The sequence below is a fragment of the Pygoscelis adeliae genome, unplaced genomic scaffold (genome assembly GCF_000699105.1).
Source record: "Pygoscelis adeliae isolate BGI_AS28 unplaced genomic scaffold, ASM69910v1 Scaffold101, whole genome shotgun sequence".
Taxonomy (NCBI): Eukaryota; Metazoa; Chordata; class Aves; order Sphenisciformes; family Spheniscidae; genus Pygoscelis; species Pygoscelis adeliae.
In genome coordinates, this window is record NW_008824238.1 from 5,790,603 (window position 1) to 5,804,248 (window position 13,646).

Genomic DNA, 13,646 nt, shown 5'->3' on the forward strand with positions numbered 1-13,646 from the left:
CTCCCTAACAAGCCATGTCCTGAGAGACCCCTGTGCAGGGTGGGCACATTAAGACACGACTGATTTTGGACTGTGTGGAGCAGCCTCTTACCTTTGCAGTCCCTTGTTTTCAGAGGTCTGACTTCTGCAGACCTCTTTGTTCTAGGTTACAAGATGCTGCCAGGCAACTCCAGTACCCCTCACATTAAGAAATACCACCACTGAATTTCCTAAACCTTTTTTTGTTTTTTTTGTTTGTTTTGCACTATCTGTCTAGCCTTCAAGCTTAACCCAGCAGTCCTTTCTGTATCTAGCGTCCTCCCCCATGCTGCCCCAAAGCTTGGTCTTCTATTAGCCATAACCCTAACCTGGTGATCCTCATGAATTCCCACTTTGTGTTTGTGTCTGTGTTGGGGACGGTCCATGAAGGGTTTGATCCTGGTGGTGCTTTCTTACTCTCCTTTACGGAAGTTGCAAGCCAGGATCAAGAACTGTTGTGGGATGCTGGGATGAAACTGGGTCTGGAGTAATGGTGTTTGAGTGAAGGTACCATTGGGGTGATAAGTGCTGTTGATCTGGTGCTATTAGAGGACAGTTCATCCAATTTTAACAGGCCCAGTAATCTGCTTTTTTCATTGTTTTCCCTATTTTCAGATATCTAAGAGATATGTAGCATCTTACATACAGATGAAATGATGTGCCCACTGTCACAAAATACTCCAGAGTGACATCTGAAATTCCAACTACTATCTCCTAATTCACAAGGTAGTGAAACACATTGGGGTTTGTGTATGGTTACCTGTTCTTGTCCTAGTTTTTAACTTGCTGTGCACGCTATAGCAGTGGCATTGCTTGCACTTGAGACATGGAGATAAGTTTGAGAGAAATAATAGAAAGCAGGTTCTCATTATAGCATGTAATTACATCATTTCCTCAGATTATATTTCAGCAAAATACTGTAAATTCCTTGTTTTCACATAAAAATCTTTGTATGATATAAGTGCTGTGCCTCTGACCCATAAAAATTATTTTTACATTAAAAGGGATATCAGTTTTCCCCGGCATCAGCAATTCCTAGGGCCCTTTGGAAGAGACACCAAGTTCTGCTTGTCCCCTTCTTGGGTCCTGGCCTCAGAAGTCGTCTGCTGCAAGATCTTGTCCATGTAAAAAAACTCTTACATGACTCCATTAGCAGCTAGGAGTGCAAGAAGGCAACAAATACGTACCTATATAGTATATTACTGTATTTGGTTACTTCTAGCAACACCATGAGAAAAGTAATTGGTTAAAAATTACTTTTAATAGTATTGTAGACTCATCTTGTTTCTTCAAAACTGAGTCAGTAAAAAACCCTTGGCTCTTTGATGTGCTTTCGTGCTACCCCAGGCAGACACACTTTACTGACTTAAGGTGGACGCTTGTTGAGAAAATTTCTGCCGCTCAATTTTGCTTTTGCCTGAGAAGCTGTTAATTCTGTTAATAGCACGTTCATCAAGGATGAGTTATTCAAGCGCTTAGCGACTGCTCTGGCAATCTCCTCAAAGAGGAAAAAGCATTACAAAAGTATGAGTGTGGGAACAAGTGGAAGCTATATGACTACCTTGGTGCTGCTTACAACATTGAACTTCAAGTATCTAAGGGTTGTCTGACTCGTGGAAGCCACTGAGCCTGCAGGGGGAGCATAAGTTTGCTACCTACAGTTAAACAGGGTGAGCACTTTTCCTCCATGTGAAGGTAACATTAGCATAATGCGACTGTGATAAGGTTCCACATGCTTTATTGCTCTTTTTTTCTTTAACTGGAGAGCTCAGGCAGCATCCTGCAGGAACCAAGAGTGCCAGGAAGCACAGAGTGAGCAGAAAGGTCCCACTTCAATAGGAGAATTTACTCTTGCTACAGCTTTTCTCTGCACGCCCAGTACATTCCCTTGCACACCTGCTCTCTCTTGATATTTTCAGGCCCAAGGGGGTCCGATGGTGGGTGAGTGCATTCTGGGGGCAGCGCGAGCGGATGGATGTAGAGTGCTGTGAGGTTAGGCTGAATAAAATGTGGTCACGGTAGAGCAGATAATGCGTTTCTGGGGGTACTGGGCAAGACGGGAAATGAGATCAAGAAGCAGGAAAATGGAAGACAAAGGTTTCATATATAGGGGAAGAGGTAAAAGCATTAAATCCATAGTAAGTTTTAAGCTTTCCCCTCCTCCCCGGCTTAGTTATCAGATGCGGTTGAAAACCAAAATTAGTCATCCAAGTTAAAATGCCATGTAACCAGGAAATCCCACTGAAGCGGTACCATTCCTTACCACATTTTTACAGAAACATCATCTTGTACTTCTCTGCTTTACTCATTTGATACCACAGGCCAATGCTGCACCTCCTGAAACCTAAAACCAATAAACACTATGAATGTTGCTAGAAATTTCTGTAACAGTGACACTTGAAAAAACATCTAAACTTCAGATGGAGCTGGGCAAGCAAATCTCTTGAAAAGTTCATAAATGGGGTTCTGGAGTACTGAGCAACTGCAGGGTTGAAATTACGTCCTGCAAAGCACAGTCCCTATGTGCTGCCTCATTGTGGCAAGCAGGTAATGTTTTATTTGGAAATTATTAGGAAGGCATGCCTTCCCAGTAAATAATTGTTACAAGTTCCTTTTGAACAATAATAGATTTAGCATAAGAATTTAGACTCTGGAGTTACTGAACTTTATGAGGTTGGCTTGGTTTCACTGTGGAACTCTTAGAGCATTTCAGAGTTCTGGCTTTGTAAACACATATGTGAACAAACTTGCCAAAATAGAAGTGAGATGCCACTCCATTTTTAAAAAATTATTTTCTATCATTAAGTGTTTCAAGAATCTTTCTGCCGTAGCAACAAAAGAAAAAGACTTGCTTATTAGGTTTTATATGTCAGAGAGGGGAAATAAAACCAAACAATATTATGCTGCACATCAAACCATGCACATACCCAGCACATTAAATAGGGAAAAAAAATCTAATAAAGCTGGATTCTCTCTCATGAAACAGAGAAGCAAAATTGTTGGAGATACTGCCCAGATATTCAGATTCAGCCATCCAAGGCTATCCCTGGGAGGCCTATGCATTCAAACAGGACGGCTATCCAGAATACTAGTGTATAAATACACACAGAAAGAGGTGTTGTATGAAAATCTGAAATAAAGGTTTTTTCATTCTCATTAAGAAAAGTGTTCGAAGAGTTTTGTTCCATAAATAAGAAGGGCATTCAGAGGCCTTTATGCCATTCTTCTCACCAATTGCAGTCTCACTGTACAAACAGTACTATACAAACAGTATCAGTTACAATATACACTTAAACAAATTTGGATGGACCCCCATGGTTTTGTCAGTCAGGCTTTTCAAGAAGGTTGGAAAAAGCAGTAGGCACAAAAATTGCAAGAGAATAATTTCTTTCCAAAGATACTCTAAAAATCGCTTCAGAAATGTAATTAAAATGCAAGGAAATAACAGGTTTAGAGGATTTTAATGCCAGTTTACAGTTTGCAGTGTGCCTTAAACCTGCAAGCTTCTTAGATTTATTTCTCCCACTGTAATTGTTGAGATTAATTTTCACTAAGTACTAGCTTCTCTAGCCAGTTCCAGTAGTCTTCCCACCAACATCACTGTAATCTTCTCCCTACTGCTTCCTCATCTAGCAACTAATTTCAGTTAGAAAGAACTGGTTCCAGTTTTAAGAGGAACCTTATATAGTCATCAGTAGGAAGAAGGAGATTTCATGGGAAGATTTATAAGAGGAAGGAGTAACCTTTTCCCATTTGCCCACAGGTCACAAGTTTTCTTTTATTAAAACTGGGGATAATAATACCTATCATCTACCTTTCAGGTGAATAGCTAATAACTAGTAGCTAACTGCTGAAATAAAGAATGTCTTCAAAAGCTGTATGTTATTAGTATTCAGCTGAAGGAAAAAAGAGTCTTCAGCGTGAAACATTAAAGGGTACAGAAACCTCATGGAAAGAAAACACAGGTCTGTGTTACCGAGAGAATGAAGCAGGGGACTAATGAGTGAGGACCTGATGTACTGAGAACTCAGTTCCCCATGAAGTCAGCATGAGCCTTAGTTGCTTAATATATTTTAAAATCAAGTCCAATAGTTTGTATTTATAAGAAACAGCAGCAATAGCATGTGGGAGGTGAAGAACAACATCTCCATTAGTAAAGAAAGATGTCTTTGTTACCAAAACTGTAAGAAACCAGAGTTAAACCTTCATTCATCTGAAATACAACACACTGACAACTTGCTATCTCTCTCAACGACTTAAGGGAGGAGGTAGTATGCCTTTTTTCAACTTTTAGAAATGTGTTGAACAGCTTTCCACAAAAGACAAATGTTCGGTACTTGGCAGAATAAGGCACGTTTCCAAATGCTTGAGAAGTTTGAAATTTCTAGCAAACATTGAAGCCTCTTGTGCCACCAGGGTTCTAACACTAATGTCACACTAAGAATATGATTCTTGTATTATGTCCTGTGATCACCATTCATTCAAATGGTGATTCGTCCATTCAAATCCTAATGAAGCATCTGTGCCTGAGTTTACAACTTGTTCGTGTTAATCTATTAACACACAGCAGCTAAAATTAAGGTTTCAGTACCTCCTTATTACTGAGATCAGTAGGGAGAAACGGGGCACGCATGGTACAAACAGGGACTGTTACATGCATGAGAAAGTAATTTTTCAGGTTGAAGAGTGCTGAAAATGTAACCACATGGATACTTTGGTGTTTCTGTTCCAACGTGTATTTTATTCTCAGCTTTTTCCAATGGCGTACATCACATGCAAGGCTCAACTGAGTCACAGCCAATGCCAGAGTTTTCTTACAGTGCTGTGGTTCCCAAAACAGCATTGAGAGCTGGTTGGGTTGTGGGGAATCAGTCATGGGTGAAAGCCATTCACACCTACGGACTATGCAAGGTACTACCAAAGTCAAAGTATATGGTATAGTATAAGAAATTTGTAAGAAAAGGGTGCAAACAAAGCAAATGTCACAGGCCAGCCTCTCTTCTTCTCGTTGCAAGTCTTGTAAGAGGGAGAGCAATCACAGTGTCTCTCTTACTACGGCTTGCAAGAGAAGGAGATGCTCACATGTTCCTTTTCAGTTTTCTTTTAGCTTTCAGTAGTTCAGTTAATGCAAATTATCAAGTGAAGGGCCAGACACATGAAGTGAAGCAAGCTGACTGTGGAAGAAATTCAACCTCTTATGGTAACTAAGGATGTAGCCAGCATTATTCAGTGTCAGAATATGTATATTGTAACACATTAGGTCAGATTTCTGGCACAATTTTTGTGCACGGGTGGTTTGAGACATCAAAGGGAGTTGCAGTAGATTTATTTCCACAGAAAATAGGGAAGTTTACCCTGCCAGTTCCACGCTGGCCTGACTTATTGACGTGCTACATGTGCTACCCAATTGTTAGCCACATATGCTGTAGACATGCCTGCACCACTCCAAATCTGAGGAAAAAACTTGCAGATTCTTCCTAAAGACCTGCCAGGATGCCAAAAAAAAAAAAAAAAGAGACACAAGTTTTCGAAGAGCAGCTATATAATAGATCTAGTTTGTTCTGAATAAATGACAGCAAGATTTGACTTAAGACTCTGCAGTGTACACAAAGTATTGAAGACTTGCAGACTCATTTTCATGTTTGTCAGCAGTTGCACACCTTTCATTGACTGCACTGAAAATGCTTTGATAAGTAGCAGCCTGCCAGTGGGAGTAAAGGGTTTGCAATCTTAGGTACATTAATTATTAATTACAAATTGAGACTTAGCTTGTACTTTTTTGTTAACTCTATGGCTGTCCATCATGATGATATATTCCCAGGCTTAATTTGTTTAGATCTACATAGATTTCAATAAACAGTAAGTAGATGCTGTTATGTGAAAAAGATAAGATGCCTATGAATGCCAAGCACTTAGTAAACTTCAGGTGTTTTGCAAACAATGTCTACAGATCACCGTTCAGGAATCAGAAGGAGCATAAATCCTGACGTATTTGACCTTCTCCTTGGAAGACTGCCATGGAATTATCCACATGAACATTTAACTGAGAACCAAATAAGTGTAGCAGTCATGCTCCAGAGAGCATAAAGCATCAGTAATAACCCCACCAGTTTCGACATGCCAGTCTGTCAATCTAATGGTAGTTTTTAAACTCTAATCTTTCAAGGGAAGGGCAAACCTCAAAGGAAGCTAAAATGTTTCACTTTGGAATGACATAGAGAAAAACTTAGTCTTAATTTTTGTTTTTGTTTGCTAAGATACAAAAGAACATTTTCCAAGTTACTTAGTGATCTCTGATGAACACGGAAAAAAATATAACAGATCTCAGTCCAAGCCCTACTTGACTTAATGATTTCTGTAACCACACTGAACACAAAAAAGATGAGAGTTTCATTGCTTAGTATTTACATTTGGTTCAGATCAACCCTCTAGAATTCTTAGGAAAATTTATCAGTCTGATAATGTGCCCATCTTTCAACATGCTGGCAGAAAACAATGAAAAAAAAAGTGATTATTCTGCTCCTTTCTTGGGGAAAAAAAGCAAGGCAAAAAACAAGTTACTCATTCCCTCCTAACCAGCTTTTTTCCTTGAGCCAAGTGAGTAAATAGAACCATACAAAGATGCCAAATTTCCAAGGACTGAGCAGTTTAAATGTGCAAAAAGAAGCACACAGGTTGCTTACCCACGGCTATCTACAAACTGCTGAACTCAATATCCCTCTGATATCGCCATTAAGTGGCAGCGATGATAATTTTTGCACAGGCCTGAAATTTCTTTAGGTATCCTATTTGTTGCAATTCCTGCAGGAATTATCTCTGAATCTTACTTACACTGTGAGACTTTCTCACACTGGATGGGCATAGTCTCTACATTCATGCTGTGAGGTCCATTTAACTCTAAGTTTATTCATTGGACAGATTATGTGATACTGTTGCAGCTCCCTCACATTTTTGGCACTTGGCTGGGCTGATGCAGTGAATTCAGCTGCATTTTAAGGGTGAAGTCGCACTTCATCAATACCCATTTTTATGTTCGCTCATTTTATATACCACATGCAAAACCAGTGTGGTCCGACTGCCAGCACACAAGTCAGATCTGGGTAACTGGATGCTTCCCTCTGGTCCGCTGTCTCTTCTGAAGAGCAAGCAGACAAGAGGTTTTTGGTTCTCTCTCTCAAGCTGCCTCTTGCTGTGCCTGTGAGCGGTGTGTATATGAGGAGCCGCTTGTGCTGCATGAATGAAGAAGGGGATGGGCTTTGAAATGCGTCTCCTGCTGCATGTGAATGCAGGTTTGGTTACAGAGCCGGGAGCTACTAATGCTACACCAGGGTGACTCACAAAGGTGTCCTTCTACCCAAGAGGTTGTATGGTACTTGGTGAGAGGAACCATTCTGAATTCAGATCTCTTCAATCTAGAAATGCTCTGCCAACTCAGGCACTGTCTCAGGAAATTGTGTTTTCTTTTTCTGAAACAGAAATGCTTGCCAGTCACTGATCTAGAGACAGGCAATCCTATAAAATTTGACAAATCTCAGCTGATACTTGCTGGCATAATGGCAGCTGGCAAAGAAGCGCTTAACAAACTTGAGTCTCCATTTCAATCAATCAATCAATCAATCAATCAGTTATTTTCTATCAACTGCACTATTAACAGTTATGTATTGTATCAATCTCACAACAGAGGTGGCTTAATCTTTTACTGATCAAGTCATAAGTTCTACCTAATCCCTAAAGAGTCAGATATTTTAATCCTTAGTTTATCAAAAGAAACCTTTTATCTAGTCCTAGATTCTAAAGTTTTCTGTTTTGTTTTGTTGTTTTTTTTTTTTTTAAATTTCCTTTTCACTTGGCCTATTTCACAGATTTGGAAGTTGGTAGGTTCTTAATTTCCCAATTTTAATAGATTCTTTGTGGGTTTATTTGCTTGCATTTCCTAAAACAAACACATATGATTCTGTGAATGTAATTTTATTAGTAAAGGTAGATAAACTTCTTATATTCTCACCTATAGGACAATTTACTCTTTAGTATCTTTTAGTAATTGCCATTTCTTTCCCCCTTCATAATTTCCTTCCACGAGATCCTTCCTGCTAGTTTCCTGATAAAATGCTGTCTTTCAAAGTCCAAGTTCCATAGTGGATTTCAGTGTTTGTGGCCATTTTCAGCAATTTACCTCCCACCTTCAATTCTTCTTCTTCAGAAGCATGCAGGTAAATGCATTTCCTTTCCTGGGTAGGAGCAGATCCAGTGCAACTTATCTGGAGATCCTACACTCCCCGTTACATGGGCTGACCTCCACTCCTGCCCGCTCTGCCCGTTCTAAGACAGAAGAGCCAGAGGTCTCTCCCCTCCTTGCTTACAACCCTTTATTATCACTACTGTTTTTCTTTTTTCGCCTTCGTCTTCACCAAAGACAGTCAGTGAAGTCCGCCTCTTCCTTCTCCTTGAGCTTCAGCATAAGGGAAATTCAGAAAGTCGGTATGTACATTCTGTCTATACAATAGGTAACTTACGACCTTTTTTCATCATTTTCTTCCTGATCCTGTTATATCCTTCCATACCAGTTTTCTAGCCTTGTGTCTGGTGCTGGTCTTCATCAGAGACAGCAGGGCAGACTAGATTAATCATGGCTGATCCCTAGCTGAGGCAATTCCATGTTTCTTTTGAACATTTTTTATTATTTATGGAAGCCTACATTTTTTCCAGTGGAGGTGCTCCTATATGGTGAATTTGGACTTATGGATAGTAGTTTTGCTATTCATAGCTATAGACATCTTAGAAGCAGCTCCAGAATGAAAGAAGTTTGCAGAAAAGTTGAAAACCAAAGGCACGAAAAATACATGTGTTTGGGCCCAATCCTAGAGAAAACTCCCATTAAGCTCATCTGCACAAGGAATGGAAGATTATCCCCAATCAAGTTTTATAGGAAGTCTAACCCCACCCAGAAAAAGAAAGTGTTTCCAGTCTTTGTTTCATATAATTATTTCTATCTGTTCTCTAGAACATGTGTGTTTCTTATGACTACAGTATATTCGGTCTTAGTTTAAACAGTGATAAGTATATTTATAGATCTGTGTAAAACAAAATATTACTAGCATGTCAGCATTTGGTTGATCTTCACATTCTTGGCTTCAGAATGGTTTAAAATAAAACATACACACAAAGCAGGGTTGTTTTTTTGGCTCTGGTTTCCTCATTTTTGCCCACAACAGACCTGGCAGATGTGGGATAGCTGGAATGTGCATATCTAACAATTCTCTTCTGTGCCATCATTTGAAGCTGTAGGAGTGCAGCTATTTGGCTATAGCACGGAACAGAGTGATGAATGTGATGAAATACAGATTTCGTTTATGACCAGGGGATAAATGCTGTTCGGGTCACGAAAACAGATTAGTGCATGGGGACAAAACGTTCATGAAGAATTCCTTTTTGGAGGTGGAGGAAAGGGTACTAAAGAACTGCAGCGATTAAACTGATATGACTAGGTAGTTACTGAAAGTATAAAAATAAATACAAAACAGGAACCACAAAAGGATGCAAGTTTCTTAATTGCTCTGGCCTTGGGATGGCCTTGCTGGAGAATCACAATCTGATATAATCATGATAACAGAGAAACTGGATTGCTTCACAGATGGCTTTATATCCATAGTTTTGTGGAGAAGTTTAAAATTGTTTCAGGGGCCTCATACCCAAGATAAACGCAAAACAAATAAAAAGAAATCAGATAGCTGTAAAAATGAGTTATGAACCAAGACTTTCTCAGATGACTATTAAGCCTTGATCAGTTTATAACAGATCAAAGAAAGTCCTTCCCAGTGTAGGCAGGACTGTTATAACAGAAATTGTGCTCTTATCAGAGCCAAACCCTTTTCCTGAATTCAGATGTAGGTGCAAGCTTGATAAATGAATCTGTTTTTAAAGTTGACCGCTCACAAATCTGAATGTGAGCAAAGTTGTTTTAAAGGTGGATTCATGGTATATAATGCCCTGCATCTGTGTGCTGGATCAACTTAAAAAATAAGGCGAAAAAGATACAGGTCTATATAAGGTTCAAAAAAATGGAAACACTCCCTACTATTTTAGAAATAGTGGGGTATTCTGAATATTTCATGAAAGTGAGTTCATGGGAATTTTTCTTTGGTAAGAATATCAGTACTGAATAGAGAGATATCTGATAGATCAGGTAGAAATACCCATTACCACTGAGATTTTTATGTAAAAACAAAGCTGTTTTCCAGTGTGTGTCTTGAGGTTCTTTTAACAGCTTGATTATTTCTTCCAGCAGGCTATATCCATACAGCATTTTCCATAGAACGGGGCTCAGTGGCTGGCAAGTCAAAGAAATTACAATTATCCAAGTCAGAAGCAGGGAAAGATGAAATACTTTAAAAACTTTAATCTGTCCCATGTAGTTCAAAAAGGGTGTGTCTGACCAGAAAATCTTTCATATGAGAGAGCAACCTGATTGTGTGAGGTCCTTCCCATAGATGTGCAGGTGGGGAATAGGCTTGGCAGTTAATACTGGAATGATATAACCCAGCAAAAACTGGGAGATAGAGATTTTCCTTCCACACTGGAAAGTTTAAATACTGTTTTGCCTTTGGTGAAAAATGTAGTTGATCTGGGAAGGAAAGAGAGCAAACCTTCACTCACTGTAGGCATGTAGATGCAGGTGTGGAGAAGATAGCAGAGGACAAGGAGAAGTGACAGACTTTACTGAAAGAGTGGTTAAACATTGGAAGAGGCTGCCCAGGGAAGTGGTTGAGTCACCATCCCTGGAGGTATTTAAAAGACGGGTAGATGAGGCGCTTAGGGACATGGTTTAGTGGGCATGGTGGTGTTGGGTCGATGGTTGGACTCGATGATCTTAGAGGTCTTTTCCAACCTTAATGATTCTATGATTCTATGACTTTCAGGCTGTTCTGAACTTTCTTGCAGCTTTGGGCTGTCCGGGGAGTGTTGTTTATCCCCGTCACAGTCAGAGCAGTCTAACAGCTTCGCTAGACTCACTGGTCCCCTTCTCTGAGGCAGCTCTTGCATCAGGGACACCAGCCATAGGCCACCATTCTGAGAGTTGTGCCCTTTGCACAGGGAGTATTCTCCAAGGACAGGTCCCACTAGTATTATGGCCCATTTCTACATCTCCAGATATCATCAGAGTGTGCAGAAATTACGTGAGTCATAAAAAGAAAGTTTTCCAAAGCATTGAGACATGGTATCTTGCTATTTCAATATAAGATAAAGCACAGGAAGGACATGACTCTGTGCTGAAGGAACTCTGTTAGCTCCTACTTTCTCCACTGGCTTTGGTGGACTTAGTCCAGGTTTTAACTGAGCAGCGTTCAACATCTGGCAGGATTTGCAGAACTTGTCTAATCAAATCCACTCTGATCTGCTGTTTTCAACAGCTGAGACATTAAACCATTTCACCGCAATCACCAGCTCCAGGATTCATAAGCAGAGAGTGAAGACGTCACTAGTTCTATAATGTCATGCATTCCCATGGGGAAATATATGTCTTTCTGGTTTTTTTCCTCAATTCCTTGAGCTATCCTATGACCTGCGCTCTATAGTCGAATAGTTTGACATGCATTTGTTACACCACTTCTGAGCCTAAGATTTTTTAATCATCTAATGATGATGGCTGTCCTCCTCCAAAAACACTTAAATACAGTCTGATCCAATTGGTCGGTTTCGTTGCAGTGCTGAGCCAGCACGTTGTTTGAGTGCCAAGAGTCAATGAAGCCAAAAATCAGGGTCAAAAGTTGCTATTAGTTGGCACATACCTCTGGCAGGCTTTATAGAATATCCTGATTAAAGCACTTGTTAAGCCTTGACTGAATTCTTTTTCCTCTTATAAATACAGTTTTGTCAGATTTCATTTTTTACTCTCCACATGCTTTTGTGAAGAGGCCTGTGATCAGGATGATGGAGTAGCAACCTGAAGCAAAAAGCAGGATTTCTGCCATACCAGAGGGATTTGTGTCATTCTAGATTATTAACTACTCTGGTGACAGGTGCCATCTTCTGCATTATCCCAAGATCATTTGCAAGGGAGGCTGTGAGCCGCTGTGAGCACCGTTGCAGCACGGACTGAAGCAATTTTGGGAACTGCTGTTGCACTTAGTCTAAAGAACCACCAGATGGTGCAAAGAAATAAATCACCATCAGATGGAAACTTTGCAGCCGACCCCTTCCAGGCTGGGCCAGGGCTCAGCCACCGCTAAGTGAAGCTTCACTTCCATTTCGGTGGAGATAGAAGTAAGCTCCGACTGAGAGAAACCAGATGTGATTTTGTGGGCTTTCACATCAACCCCGGCAGATTGGTAGCTAAGCTTAGTTTTGCTTTCAGGTGTTTAGATGCAAAATTCAGATACATTAAAGCAGACACAAAGAAGAGGAATTGGCTCAAATTTTTGCAGATCAAAATGGAGTTCAGTGCATGTTGAAATGTGGAAGGTAGGGAAATAAATGCACAATCCAGCCATATTTGGTTATATTTCAAAGTTCAAATCCATGATAAATCCAGGATTAATTGATGGGTGAATTTTCTGCATCCAAATGGTGAAAATCCTCCTGGTTCTTCGGTTCCTGTGCAGTTTCTACTCCCTTGGGTTTGTGTGCTGGTTTTGGCTGGGGCAGAGTTAATTTTCTTCACAGTAGCTAGTATGGGGCTGTGTTTTGGGTTTGTGCTGGAAACAGTGTTGATAACACAGGGATGTTTTCGTTATTGCTGAGCAGTGCTGACACAGAGCCAAGGCCTTTTCTGCTTCTCACCCCACCCCACCAGCGAGTAGGCTGGGGGTGCGCGAGAAGTTGGGAGGGGACACAGCTGGGACAGCTGACGCCAACTGACCAAAGGGATATGCCATACCATATGACGTCAGTATGGAATATTGGTCCTCCCAGCATATAAAGCTGGGGGAAGAAGAAGGAAGAGGGGGATGTTCAGAGTGATGGCGTTTTGTTTTCCCAAGTAACCGTTCAGCGTGATGGAGCCCTGCTTTCCTGGAGATGGCTGACCACCTGCCTGCCCATGGGAAGCAGCGAATGAATTCCTTGTTTTGCTTTGCTTGTGCACATGGCTTTTGCTTTACCTATTAGACTGTCTTTATCCCAACCCACGTGTTTTCTCATTTTTACTCTTCCAATTCTCTCCCCCATCCCACCGCAGGGGGAGTGACCGAGTGGCTGTGTGGTGCTTAGTTTCCAGCTGGGGTTAAACCACGACAGTTGGATCCGGAAAAAATCCGGCAAATTCATCTTTTCTAGTTTGTGCTTGGCCCAGACTCAAAAGTTTGGAGTGAAGTATCGATCCTTAGGTGTGAATCTAACCTCTCATCTAGGCATTTGGCATCTAGCTTTTAGGTGCTATTTGGACCCATAGCTGATCCAAATATGATACAGTACAGATGAGCATGTGCCGTTCTGTCACAAGAGGAGGTAATCCAATGGTATGTGCCTTCAGAGCCTTCCCAGTGAACCAGAACACCATTAAAAGTATCATTGATAACACCTGTCTCTTCAGAAAGAGTCTTAAATACTTTATTATTTGCCTCATGTGTTTTACATTTGAATTTTTTACCTGTGCGACGAACTAAGACTGCAGCTCATTATATACCCTTGGC